Source organism: Bacillus rossius, chromosome 2 (genome assembly GCF_032445375.1).
Source record: "Bacillus rossius redtenbacheri isolate Brsri chromosome 2, Brsri_v3, whole genome shotgun sequence".
NCBI classification, from domain to species: Eukaryota; Metazoa; Arthropoda; class Insecta; order Phasmatodea; family Bacillidae; genus Bacillus; species Bacillus rossius.
Window position 1 is genome coordinate 98,087,107 of NC_086331.1, and position 12,200 is coordinate 98,099,306.

A 12,200-nucleotide genomic window follows, 5' to 3' on the forward strand; every position below is an offset into this window, starting at 1 on the left:
GCCTGGCGGGCAGGGCTGTTGCGTCACCGCGCGCTACCTGCTGCCGGCGAGGTCACGCACACGTCAGCCTCGGTCACACACTAGTCAGAGGTCTTTCATCCGCCTCTCTGTGGTTTGGCTCGTTCCCTAATCCGGCACCAATCGAGCCGCTGCTCCCAGAGTTTGGCGTCACTCCCGATTTTCATTTCTGTTTCCTGTTTTCTAGCGGGTTTCATTTAACATTTCACCGATGCATCTCCGTAATGATTTCTTGAACAACGCTCATATAATATGTCTTGCCACAGAGCAACTCGTTACAACTGTTTAAAGTAACATTGGACTGTACATTAATTTTTGACGTGACAACGTCTAATAAATCGATGAACGCCGGCTGCACGCACGAAAAAGTGTCCCGTTACGCTCATTGTACGCTTGCGCCACATCTATCTCTCTTCCACTCGACTGTTTATAAAGTGAAGTGAAAAATTAATGTGGTTTTCATTGCTTATTACAACAACAATTTCGGCAATAAAGGTTAATTATTCTTGCATTTTAAAAATCTGATTACTTGTATAATTTCAAGTATTTATTCTTTTATTATTAAAATAAAAATTATTCAATTTTATTCATAAAGTATGCAATCATTTCGTCAATGTTTTGTTATGACGTTGTCACGTTAAACTATCGTCCGTAAACCGACTTTACAGACAACCAATTTTTTTTTAGTATTCCCGTTAAAACTATATCGACGTTCGATAATCCAGCAGAATCGCTAATCCGGCATGTCCGCGGTACGTTCGCGCTATTCATTCGCCGGCGAATACACCCTTTGCGAATAAACTCGCGTGACTGTGGCTAATCACGTGGACTCGCCAATTCACATGTGAAGCTGGATACTATTTGATTTTCTCGCTGCTCGCTCGCCTTTGCTGTGTTTTGATTGGTCTTTGAAGTACCAATAAACATTTAAAGTACGACATTGCCAATTAACTACATTGATATTGTTTCATTTTTATTTGAACTTACAACATGTGAGGAATTTTCAAAACATAACCATAATTATGTTTAACAAGGTGGTACCATTGTTTTCTCGGGGCTAGCCGAACAGCAGGATTACCGAACGCGTCGCATGTAAATACCTCGACGCTGAACCTGTGACCTTTTTGCCCTAGAACGGAATTATCATCGCCTGCGTTTTGAGGATGTACTTATTTAGGCGCGTTCAGCAGGGTTAAATCTTAGTGTGCACCAGAAATGCAGTGAAATAAGCGCGCATTACGCAACGGAAATTTAACAGGTTGACAGTCCAGTGCACATGCACGCAGAAACTGCAGCAGCCGCGAGCGGAAGTCGTCAAGATGGCGGACCCACGGGGGATGTTCTAAGTGTATCTGTGTGCCAGAGTAAACCTTATGGTAGTGAAACTATCTGGGAATATATTTTGTAAACTTCAATAGTCATAACAATATATAGACGCAAATTTAAAAATACTGATAATTTATTAGCCAGGAAAAATTGTGTTGTAACAAGAATGGCGCCAGTGATTTTTAACATTGTGTTGTTTTCTAAAGCATAATGAACGCTGCGCTATCTGGTAATTTTTTTTTAAACTTAAAGTTGTATACCAATAGATACATTAAAACAGAAATAACCTGAAACAATTTAAAACACATAACATTAAGTATATGCATGTTTGTTTTTTTGCTTAAACGACAGAAATCAGTCTGTAAATACTTCGTACAAGCCTTAACCTTATTGAGCTGATCTAACATTTAAGATTTAACGGTAAAAATTTCACCACGGAATTATTTTATTAACATGACATCGAATATATGTTGGCTAACAATTCCTTTTGTCAGTATGATGAAAGCTGCGCTGTCACTACATTTCACTGTTAACTAAGAAGAATTGTCAAAATTGTAATGCATATTTATTTTTAAGTTGTCATTATTTCTTTTCATCACTATAAATTATAACATAGAGTATAGTAAACTTAAGGTTTAAATTGATATTCTGACTGTCCAAATAGCAGGAGGATGTTTTTCTCTTCATTTCCGGAATACACACACATTAATGTTATTCAGTTATATTCACAACTGTAGGAAAAAAAGTGCAATATTTCATAAGTTACAAGATTCGATAGATGTGCAAATCCGGATCTTTACCCCACTAGTGGGGCAAAGATCCGAATTGAGTGGGGCAAATACCCGCACCTTTCAACATCTAAACCCACAGCGATCAACACTTATTATATACAGGAAAAGATTATATTTATTATAATATGCTTCTTGTAAAATATCACCACATTGGAAGTTGTAAACAGGAAATTACAAAATCACACAAAGAGTCCAAAAATCTAAATAGACAAAATAATTCATAAATTTGAAAATATTGCTTCAATATATATAAAACAATGTCAAATTTAAAAATAAAATTCTAACTTTCTTAAAATATATATTTAAATAGAAAATTAAAAATATTCTAGCTCTACAAATTTGAAATTAAATAAACCAATGAAAAGTTAAAGAAACCCAATGGCAATAGACTAACGATAGTAGACATAGTAGAAAGTAGATAACTTCAACTTACACAATGTATGAAAAATATCATTTTTTCTCATTTATGTCTTGGCATAAAATAAAAAAACTGAACAGATGCAGTTACAGCATTGGCATAGTGAAGGGACACATACAACATGTATCTAGAAGTTTACAGACAGGTTCAATTCTGGAGCTTCATTGACACAAATCACACACCAAGTTTAGTGTGTCCTCATATGCACTACAGTTTTCGTGCCACCATGCCTCACATGAAGTACACTGGATCCAGTCCTCGTTAGGTGGGTCTTCATACAATGCCTCACAGCCTGGGCACTGTATTTTGTCTGACTGAATGGCTGATTTTACTTGTTTAACACCTCATTTCTTCACTCCAAATAGTTTTTTTTTCCTTCGCTCGCCTTTATCAGCCATTTTTTTCTCCTTTTCTTTCAGATGTTCAAGCAATTGATTCTTGTATGGTGAACTGGATATTATTTCAGAATGTTTGCTTCTTTTATTCCGTTTTGTTTGCTCAGACCTCTTTGGCATTGGAAGGATTTCTTTTGGTGAAACTGGAGTTCTAGCTTTAGCACCTGAGCAACCTGGCTTGTTTATGTCTAAGACCATTGATGGTTCACATGTGTAGGGAGGAGTCACAGGATTAGGATCGTCCACATTAGGAACCGACCTACGAATATCTTGAGTTTGACACGTTGACTGTTCTAAGTCAACTTCTTTGTCCACTTGAGAAGATTCTGCTCTGTTATCTCCACGTTCTTCACTACAACGTTCACTATTTTGTGCGAAATCAGTGACACTAGAAGGAAGAAAGTCTTCGTCCGTGAATACATCAGAATTGATAGGCCAGATCCCACATGCTCTAAAAGCATTTCCTGCTTTCTCTAATGTTGCACACATTTAATAAGCTTTACCGAACAATTCACAAAACTGGTAGGGAGTTATTTTTCTTCCAGGATGTGTCACTAACCATTTGTTGCATTCATCAGCATAGAAAGCTTTCAGTGGTCCGAAAAAGCTTCTGTCAAGACGTTGCATTTTTTTGGCTACTGTGGGGTGGAAGTGTCAGCAAATGTATGCTATGGTCACGGCAGAAGTTATTTACTTCTAGCGACAAATGTCACGAATGATTATCCAGCAGAAGCAATACAGAATGATCAATGTCAGATCGCACCTTTTCCTAAAAGTGACGAAGACATTGCATAGAAAGGCTACAATTTACATAACCCGAGTCTGAACGCATTGCAATAGTTAGTAAAGTTAAATATGTGGATATTGCAATGGAAAAGAAAGGAATGCAATGACCATTTACATTGCCAAAACATTTTCCTCCAAGAGCCTAAACCCACAGAAGAATGTTGAGCATTAGAGAGGCTGAGACTTCAAATTAAAACATTATTTTAAACAATTTAATTTATGTAGGCCTATGTTAAGCATACACGGGCGAGGGGCAAAGATCCGCATGAAACATGTAGTGCGGATCTTTACCCCGTCATTAGTTGCGGATGCTTGCCCCAGAGCGCAGTCTGGCCTGTGCGCGACTCCTGCTGCTACCTGTGTTTGACAATCTCTACTAATACCAATGCACAGTAACCAAAAAGAAGCACACTTTCTTACTGTGGTTTCATAAATCCTTCCCGATCGTTGTTCCCGGCGACATACCTTGTTTTGTATTGCTGCAAAATTACATCAGATTATAGTAAATTAGTTCTTTCCTCATTATGTTCGCTAGGTGTTATACACTGGCACGACACACATGTCAATAAACGACCACAATGGCGACACTTTTCTTGACTGTGTCAATGTTGCCAACAGTTTTCATTTATACAAAATATTCCAAGATAGGACCTTTGCCCCACGCGGATTTTTGCCCCATCTTACTCTATTGTAGAATATTATTGCTATTATAAAGTTTAATTCTGCACACCAATACGCCTAGTACAACCCCCGGTGTTTGCGAAAGTTAATATATACGGATTCATCACGCGGGTTCGCCATCTTTTTGAGATTTTTGAGAGATGGCAACAAAATGTGTTTAGGGGAACATATTTTTCCAATCAACTTCCGTTCCATTCACGTAATTACTCCTACCAAATGCCGCATGCCGAGAGCTAAGATGTTTACACATCAAACTTCGGTGCGTTACCATCAAGCGCGTTACGAATGAAATTTCACGCATCCTTGATATATTTGAACGATAAAATATACAACTAAACAACAAAGTACACAATGAAGGTTCACGAACGTAACAAACATGCAAAGAGTCTGGCTCTACTTTTATTCGCTCCGTTCCGCAATCGAGCGCCCCACTCCTGATCGTTGCACTTTTCGTTACGCCCCCGTTGCCGTGATGAATTTTCACGTCAATGACAAATACAAACAGTTAGAGAAGCGTCGTGGCTCGGAGAGAAAAGGCAATCACGGTGAACTTGTTGTGGGTGAACGAGTGTGGCCAGTAAGCTCGCAGCGGCTGGTCGCATCCACGCGCTAATGGAGAGACGAGCGGCCCGGACATTCAGCTCCTTGGTTCCTTGTTCGCCAGCTGGTGGGGTTGTGGGGCTCTCGTGTCCGCCTCTGTGCGCTCAGGGAACTTCTGGAAATAACGAGGAAACTGTCAGCTACCAAACTGGATTATATAATTTTAATCATAACTCGATGTGCAGTTGTAGAACCTATTTGTTTCGTAAGAGAACAGTCAATCAACTGTCAATTGTCGATAGTCATTCACCTGGACACAATAAGTGATGTATTGTTTCAATTTTGTGTTGGCAGTGTTGGTTGCTTAGAATTGATGTAAATGATGGCAGTGCATAATATGTATTGTACGGAAAAAGATTTAGGTGTGGTGGAAATGTGTTTCGATAAGTATTTGTGGTTTAATATGTGACTTTTCATCTTGTGCTTAGAGGCGATACGGCGCTAGAAGCACCAGCGTGCGTCGCACTTGTCATCCCGCCTCTCTCAACACAGATACACCCCTGACTAAGGCATCCTTAGCGCTCGACTGCTAAGTCGCCTCTGCCGCGTCGCCCGCTGGCATTCCTTACCGACAAACTCTCTACGTTTCATTTCCACAACAAACATCCCGCCGATCCATAATTTGCCAGCCGGGGCATTTATAAACCGAAGTTTCTACAACTCGCGAAAGTGCTTTCAGTTCAGATGCACCGCACACTTTGGTTCAGATCACTTGGATGAACGGGCGAGGCGCTTGTCCTGTGTGCGCGCTGGGTTGTGACGTCTTCATGTCTTCGGCGGTGGAGTAGTGATGTAGTGTCGTGTTTGTGAGCATTAGAGGTTTGTTAGTGTGCTGAATTTCCAAGTGTCCTAATTAATCTCGGATGTGGCGTGTAGTGTAAAGCTGTGCGGGCCGCTCCAGCGAACCCCTTAAAGACGCATGCATGGGTAGCGAGCCCATATGTGCATGTCACAAGTGAATAAGGCCGACACTCGCACAGACATATCACCTTGTGGTCGTGTTGTTGTCGAAAGAAATGTACATGTGTTGGTACCAATTGGCTGCACGTGGTGCCGAAACTACTGCGTTCCCAAGCAGTCGGTAAAAGGGCGAGCCAATATGGTGTAGAAATGTCTCCTCAAGAGGAAGCTAACAGTAGACCTGGAACAGAAAATATTTACCATTGAATGTTATTTCGTGTGTTTTATGCTGTAACATACGATGTGTACGCCGTGGGCGACACAGGAGAGTCGCAGAGAAACTTAGGAACAGATTAGTTTTGTTAAAATTCGTGACAATTGGATGCGGATGGTATGGAGAAATTATCCGACCTGGAAAAGTTGTTCAACTAGTTGGAAATCTTGGGAATTAGAACCGTTGACAGTTTCACTTCTACGGCTTTTAAGAGACGTACCTAACATCCATGAAACATAAAAAAAAATTAAAAATCTTATTTGTATATAATTTTTTGCCTTGTTAGCTGTGTTATTTACGGCTTTATAGTTTTTTTGACATACAAATAAGTATTTATAAAAGTATCACGCAACTCTAACTTTTTTTTTGTTTCAAGTTCATGCTCTGGCATCTTCGTAGAAAGGTTTTTTTTTTTTTAAGTTAATATAACCACATCAATGTGTGGAAATTCTCTAAAACGTCGAGAAATTAGAGAAAAAATCATACGTTAGGTTTTATTTTTTTACGTTTCATGGGACTTAGTTGCTTTAAAGCTATACAAATTTCACAATTTTTGTGTTAATATTAGTGAGTTGAAATATAGTACACATCCTTAACATCTTGACAACTGTTCGTCCCTGAACTTGAGTGGAATTTACCAAGGAAGTAAGATATTCATTCATCCCAGCGTTTATATTTTTACTTAATTTTGGAGAAAATAAACCTTCCGATACGCCGGCTGTGTTCAGAAACAGCAATTAGAATTGTTGGGGGGAGGAGGATTACCTGTCTATTCCCCTTCTCCGATTGGAGTGCAGTATCACCTTGCCCCATGAGTTTTTTTTTTTTTTTTGCATTCCTGTCATGTGGCCCATATTCTATTACAATATATCAGTTGCATTGGTAATGTTAAAATGATTTCTGGCAAACCAAGACCATCATCATCCAGTCATAATACTGGGTAGTGAGTAACGTAATCTCCCCAGTTACAACCATTATTTACAACATTATAAAACAAAAGACTTACTTTATCGTATGTCAAAGACGTTGATTAAATCGCCCAAATGGTGTACTGGTTATCTGTATTCATGGCAGAGATGTTCCCGTTTCAATATAGTTGTGAATTTCTGTGGAATTCTTATTATTTTACTTCATATTTGTTCTTAGTTTTTAAATTTTTTTCCCCCTTCTTTGCCCAACGAAATCACCAGGTTAAAATTTTTACTCCATTAAGGTGCTCTGCAATTTCTACGCCGATTTTCGTCGTCTCTCACTACCCCATCATTGACTTGGTGAGCAGTGACAATAGTGTCGGGTTTACAGTCGGTATTCACACAGGCAGTAATTATTTCAGCGTAGCTTTGAACCTTTCAAACACTTACTTCTTCTGAAATCGACGAACGCAACGTGCAACGTTCGTGCGACCCGCTCACCGCACGTCGCGTGCGTCAGCGCTTTGATTGGCTGGAGCTGATCGCATCGCGCGGTTGCGAGACACGCCTGACGTTTAGGGGCGCAGCCCCGGGAGACAATGGTCGAGGGACCGCACGCTTGCCGTCGTCCATTTTCGTCCGGCATGTGCCGCGCAAATTGCGGTCACATCGCCTGCTACATTTTAATGGCCTCCGCCTCCCAGGCATCTGGCCCTCGCTCGCCATTTTGCGAGTTACTGCTGATAATTTTGCACATTTGCTAATAAATACTTAATTACACTGACTAGGCTACCTATGGTGCTTTGGTTTCATGCATTATCCAGCTGAGGTTGTGTAATCATGATGAAATCAGTATTTTTTTTATTTATAAGATTATTTTTGTAGAAATATGCGATTACAAAAATTTTCAAAAGGTAATAAAATGCTACTGTGTTGTAATGATAAATAAATTGGAATGGTTCTTATACTCAGTAGTTTTTTTAATACAAATTAAAATTATTTCCTTGGCGAGTAAATTCCCCAATATTACTGGAATTATTACTGGAAGTCACTCGTGCACCGAGTAGCTGCTCGTACACTTAAGTCATGCTGGAGGTTGAGTTCGAACCCACGACCCTTGGCTATCACGGCCACCGAATAAGTCGCTCCCAGCGAGAAATCTACTAAACACATGCATATGGTAGGTGGCTCTTTCCATGGCGTTCCTGCATGGAGAAAGAAGTTGTACCATCATTAATGTGCGCTGTACGATTGTTGCGGTCTGGTGCGCAGGCCCCATGGCTGATGAGTCAAATGCCTGGGGTTCACGACTGGCTGATGACAAGTCAGAGCGGAATCACGCTGTCATATGTTCACAGCAGCTTCCACGCCGCGCCGTTATCTGGTTTCACCACGCTCAAATAGAGTAAATAGGGAATCATTTACATCATCCACCATATTCGGCTTCAATCATCTTTATCATCCATCATTTTCGTCATCTATCATAATCCATCATCATCATCTTCTTCTTCAGATCCATCATCCTCATCATCCCTCGTCATCATCAAAATCCATCATCTTTTGATGAGCAAAGCGGAAGTAATAATTTTCTTCATCTATTTACTGGTGTAAAATCAATGTATACTTTCTTTTACCCAGTGCTAGGTCATACGAGCCACGAAATTTTTGAGTAATGAGCAGGAAACTTGTATGGTATTTTAAGTTTACACTGCAGGTCGAGTGGTGATCATTGCTACGTGAATACGAATATATGATGCGTGGTAACTTTGAACCGCAAATTTCCTGCACTGAAATTTTTATAAGGAGATATATACCCAACTGACCCTTTAAAATTAATGTTCAAACCATGTTATAATTGTGGCATTGACATTTGACTCCGTCGTTGGTTCATGATCGTCGCTCATGCAGGTAGGGTGGTCCCTCAGAAGGCACGTTAACACTTATCATCTAGTGCAGCGTCCAGGCAAGGAGGTGGACCTGAGGAGATTCACGTACATAATGAACTTGTAAATATGACCATTGTCTTTATTGCTCATTGAGGAAATAACTCTGCAGGGTGTGCTGCAGACCGCAATGTTATAATTTCTTTAGCGAGCCTTGTGGTCCGTGGGCTTTGCAGAGCCCCAGGCGATGGGAGTGCCACGTACAACCTTCGGTGATGAAAGTCATGAAGTCTTGTCTGTGTGTTTGTTTGGTATGGTCTTGCCTCGCACGGTTACTCGCTGAGGCGTAAGGTTTCAAGCCAACTGGGTGCTTATAACTCAATGCTTACAAATGAGAGTCATGCAAGGATGTGAAGAACGAATTCACATGAGCACTATGAGTTACAACGGGGACGTGTTAAGTTTGGATTGTGGTGAGATAAGTGTTGTTCAAGTCCTGCGAAAGCAGTGTAGGAGGTGATAGTTGCTGGGCTGCGCAAAGCCATGCTTGTGGGGTGTGTTGGAGCGGGGAAGGGCAGTGGACGCCAGGTATCGGAACGCGACTCTAACCGCGCTGGAGGGGGAGGGGCGAGTGCTGGAGTGGGGGGAGGTCGGCAGCAGATAGGACGGGTTGCCCGCGCGCGGGGCCAGTCAGTCGGCGAGATGGCGGCAGACGCGTTGGCGGCGAAGCTGGATGAGCGGCTGCGGCTGTCGACTACGAAGACGACGGGCGAGGAGCGCATCAAGAAGGCGCGCGACAGCGGCGAGGACGTGGCTGTGCTGTCCACGTTCATGCCGGACAGCGGCAAGGATGGCTTCCGCTGCGCCCTGGGCGCCTACTGCCTGCTGGGCGACCCTCTGAGCGCTGCCACAGGTACCGCGGCCTTTTCAAAACACCGACTTTTGACGGATTTTTTTAAATATCAACATCTCCCACTGGCCTTTACTTAGTAACAATCGCAGACTGGTCTTTTGTCTGCACGTAAGTCATCCCTCACTGGGATTTAATCCCAAACCTTGGGTGGGCCATATTTGGAACGGGTACCTGATTAAAATTATATATATATATATATATATATATATATATATATATATATAATTTAAAATATTTCTAGCGAAATAATTTTGGTTTCATGAAAAGAAGGTATAGGATATCACATTAATTATTTACATTTGCCCACATTCGCAAAGACGAAAATGTTGAATCCCATACTTTTAACGAAGTGACCGTAAGATTGTAAGTACGGAGTCTAGAAGCGCACGTCGTTAAGGACGACACTGGCTCGCGCATCGCATACAACTCCGCCTCTACGCGCAGCCCTCCTGCTGCCAACACGTCTTTGAAGGCGTTCAATGTGGGTACCCCTTTTACGAATTCTCTTCGAGAGATTCATGCGAGACATTAAGCTGTTACTTCACACTGATTATTACACTAATAAAAATTAAGGACTTGGTTTTCTAGAGAACAAGGCTAGCCAACCATTTACTAGTATTTTTCTTCAAAATTATAGGAGAAAATTAAACTATGAAACAAAAAGTCGAAAAAAGTTACTTTTCGAATAAGTGTGATCGTTGATGGGATATGTTTCAATAGATTTGACTTAAGTTCTCTGAACTCGCGTGGTGGTAGATACGAACTGTATTGCGTTTATTCTTGGAAGATAAAAGGGTAAAATCATGGTAACCAAAATGCGACAATTTATTTTTATATTTTATATTATATATGATATTACATTGCCTAGCCATTGCATATAGGGGCACACAGATTTTACTAAATCCGCCTGTTAAAAAAAAATAACTGAGCATGTGTTTACGGATTAGAACAACATCCAATAAACTTGACCCGTATCTTTATCGGTGTCATTTTATTTTCTGCTCGCTTAAGGCTTGGTCACACATGCCATTTTTAACAATTCGTTTTCTTGTCATTTCTGTTACTCAAGAATTAGTCATGTAAATTTATCACGATATCTCTCTTTCAGTTTGTGTTTCGTCTCAATTTTGGCCCCAGATACTTAATAAGTGTTATCTAATAGCGGCAAAAAGTCACATAGGTAAATGTTAATAATTCAAATCACTTTCGTGGCATTTTACATCCCGCAGATAACGTTTAGTAAAAAAACTGGTGATAAAATTTACGACCAAACACCACATGCAAAAGAGCCATCCTAGTCCATTTACAGGCATAGCCCTTAAATAACAGTAATGACAAGAAAATGAAATGGTCATGATGCGTTTGAGACTGAGTCTTATATGTAATTTTGTGTGTGTTAATGGATGAAGCTGTTTCCACGTGAGCACATTCAGTTGTTGGTGCATTGTGGTATTGGTTGCGTGCCAGTTGATTGCCGCGCGCGCGGCTTATGCCTTATGGCTCCATCGTACATGTCGAGCTCCTGTACAGAGGTGTGTGCGGCAGTTATCTCGGTTGGTTTCGTTTTTTATGAAAACATGCATTTAAGGAAAACCCCGTGTAAGCCATAATTGCGGGATCCGCGTTATTTTTTGTTACACAAATGAGTCAGATGTCTGTCCATTGGTTGATGGCCACATTTTACCTTCCAGCTGGATTGCACGTGATTGGGTCATTTGGATTATTGGTTTCTCTTCCTCCGGGACGTGTCAAAACCACCTATGACCCAATGAGAACCCAGTTCAAGTGTATAATGGTATAAAGTTCTCTCCTAACAATTAGAATGGCTTCTGTGCTTCATTGCTGAGAAAATTCGCACTGGAAAGTGAAGTCGCAGTGTGTATTTTTCGAGCTTCTACTTCAGGACGAAATCTCCGCGTTGTGTGTTTGCGCTGCTTTGGAGTGGCCGATGGGGTCAAGAGTCAGATGGTTGGTTGCGCTCAGTCACTGTTTGCCTGGCGGTGAGAGTTGCTTCAAGGCCGGGCGCAGGAGTGTCTGATCATGAGCTGGTGAAGGTGGTGCGATAGATGTTGGCCGCCGCGCCGGTAGTCTGGGTTCGAGTCCCGGGTAAAGAAATTCTGTATCGACCTAATTATGTGTGTATTGGAACGAAAATAATGTGATTTGGTTGTTGGCGAAAGTCGTTGATCATTAAAATATACTAACCTCCGTGATCTCGCCAAAAACTTGCCATCGCTATTTTTTTCCCTTTAGTCGTTCGAGACTTGGTAAACAGTTCAGTATTGATATAGTTTCTTTGCATTT

The 12,200-nt window shown here is 41.1% G+C and overlaps 1 protein-coding gene across 3 annotated transcripts in view; it reads left to right on the forward strand.

Moving 5' to 3' along the window:
- The window catches only part of LOC134529496 (four and a half LIM domains protein 3), a 411,563-nt gene that overhangs the window by 369,379 nt on the left and 29,984 nt on the right, over positions 1-12,200 (forward strand). The window lies entirely within an intron of this gene.